The 2,500-nt window shown below is 37.3% G+C and overlaps 1 protein-coding gene across 2 annotated transcripts in view; it reads left to right on the forward strand.

The window, feature by feature from the left end:
• LOC113817633 (aminopeptidase N-like) overlaps positions 1 to 2,500 on the forward strand; it is a gene marked incomplete at its 3' end in the record, with an annotated part of 21,571 nt that overhangs the window by 2,744 nt on the left and 16,327 nt on the right.

The following is a 2,500-nucleotide window of genomic DNA, read 5'->3' on the forward strand; positions in this document are numbered from 1 at the left end:
TGATAAAAACGTCGACTGCAGAGGGTTAAGGAGAAACAATGGCAATAAGAGCATGATTCAAAATTAGATATTATTCGTTATTTATTGGCTTTGAGTATTTGCATTTTCAATTTTTTTCTTTTTTTGCGGGGGGGGGGCTTCTACGATTCTCTGTTTCTGTGTGTCCGTTTCTCTCTCACTCTCTCTCTCTCTCTCTCTCTCTCTCTCTCTCTCTCTCTCTCTCTCTCTCTCTCTCTCTCTCTCTCTCTCTCTCTCTCTCTTTCGCTGTCACTCTCGCTCTCTCTCTCTCTCTCTCTCTCTCTCTCTCTCTCTCTTTCTCCCTCTGTCTCTCTCTCTCTCTCTCTCTCTCGCTCTCTCTCTCTCTCTTTCGCTCGCTCTCATTCTCGCACTCTCATTATTGCATTTTCTTTCTTTCTCTCTCTCTCTCTCTCTCTCTCTCTCTCTCTCTCTCTCTCTCTCTCTCTCTCTCTCACTCTCTCTCTCTTTCGCTTTCTCTCTCTCTCTCTCTCTCTCTCTCTCTCTCTCTCATCTCTCTCTCTCTCTCCTGTTTCTCTCTTTCTCGTTTTCTCGCTGTCTCTCTCTCTCTCTCTCTCACTCTCTCTCTCTTTCGCTTTCTCTCTCTCTCTCTCTCTCTCTCTCTCTCTCTCTCTCTCTCTCTCTCTCTCTCTCTCTCTCTCTTCTACCCAACTCACTCTCTTATCCATCCCACACATTTTTCTAGCCTCACTCATCCATCCTTCTCATTAATCTATCTTCTCCTTTTATCCCTCTCACGCCTCTATCCGTCTCACTCATCTATCCTTCTCACGCCCTATCCCTCTCCTCCTTCTATGCCTCTCACTCCCTTATCTATCTCCTTCTATCCTTCTCCTCCTTCTATCCCTCTCACGCCCTTATCCTTCTCCTTCTATCCCTCTCCTCCTTCTATCCCTCTCACGCCCTTATCCTTCTCCTTCTATCCCTCTCCTCCTTCTATACCTCTCACGCCCCTATCCTTCTCCTTCTATCCCTCTCCTCCTTCTATCCTTCTCATCCATCTCCCATCCTCCGAATTCTCTATCCACGGTTTCATTCTCGTAAACATATTTTTTTCTTTCTTTCTTTCTTTCTTTTTATAACGTTTCTTATCACTATCTTTATTGCCTTTATATCACGGTTTTAGAGATTCGATAAAAAGGAGGATTAAGTTTATCACGTGATTAGATTTTTTATTTTATTATTATTATTTTCTTTTAAGGGTGTTGTTAAAATGCCGCGTTATTAGTAGGATTCAGATCGGGTTTTATGATCACATTCTCGGTATTTCTGATTGGTTTAATTTAGTCTTTTTTCGGTATTTCTGATTAGTTTAATTTAGTTTTTTTTATATAAATCGACGAGTTTGAGTGAAATTAATTGGCGGTTATACAAAGCTCGTGATTTTAGTAAGATTAGTTTGCGGTTTTGTGAAGCGCGCGGTTTTAATTTGCATTAACATGAAGTACTCAGTGTTAGTAATATATATTTGCGGGTGGAATTTATTTACGAAAGATAGACAGGAATAGATAGATAAATGAATATATAGATGGATAGCTAAATAAATAGCTAGACAGACAGACAGACAGACAGACAGACAGGGATAGATAGACAAATGAATATATAGATGGATAGCTAAATAGATAGCTAGACAGACACAGATAGACAGGGATAGATAGATAAATGAATATATAGATGGATAGCTAAATAGATAGCTAGACAGGGATAGATAGGTAAATGAATATATAGATGGATAGCTAAATAGATAGCTAGACAGACAGACAGGGATAGATAGACAAATGAATATATAGATGGATAGCTAGATAGATAGCTAGACAGACAGATAGATAGACTGAGGGATAGATAGGTAAATGAATATATAGATAGATAGCTAGACAGACACACAGACAGACTGAGGGATAGATAGATAAATGAATATACAGATAGATAGCTAAATAGATAGCTAGACAGACAGACAGACAGACAAATAGCTAGAGAAAATTGAAGAAGTCGACGACAGCAGAAATTCGTATTCAAAAATTTGCATTTCTCAAAACCACAATTTTAAATTCGATAAAAAATAAAAAATAAAAAAAATCCCCTTTGTGTGTTTCTTCAACAATGGATTTTCTACGAATGGGGATCGATTTTGTAAGATTGCTGTCCCGCTTTTCGTATTGCAGAAAGGAGAAATGTTTTTGCTTGTTTTTTTTGTTTATTTGTTTCTTTTTTTCTTTCTTTCTTTGCTCTTTATTTGTTTGTTTGTTTATTTGTGTATTTATTTATCTGTTTATTTATTTATCTGTTCGTTTGTTTATTTGTTTGTTCTTTATTTATTTGTTTGTTTATTTATTTGTTTATTTGTTAGTTTATTTGTTCGTTTGTTTTTTGTTTATTTGTTTCTTTGTTTGTTTGTTTTGGACGGACAAAACTCGGTGGACTTCGGATGGTGACGAACATGTGGTGGTTTAGTCACTTGGTTTTG

This window comes from Penaeus vannamei, chromosome 38 (genome assembly GCF_042767895.1).
Source record: "Penaeus vannamei isolate JL-2024 chromosome 38, ASM4276789v1, whole genome shotgun sequence".
NCBI lineage: Eukaryota > Metazoa > Arthropoda > Malacostraca > Decapoda > Penaeidae > Penaeus > Penaeus vannamei.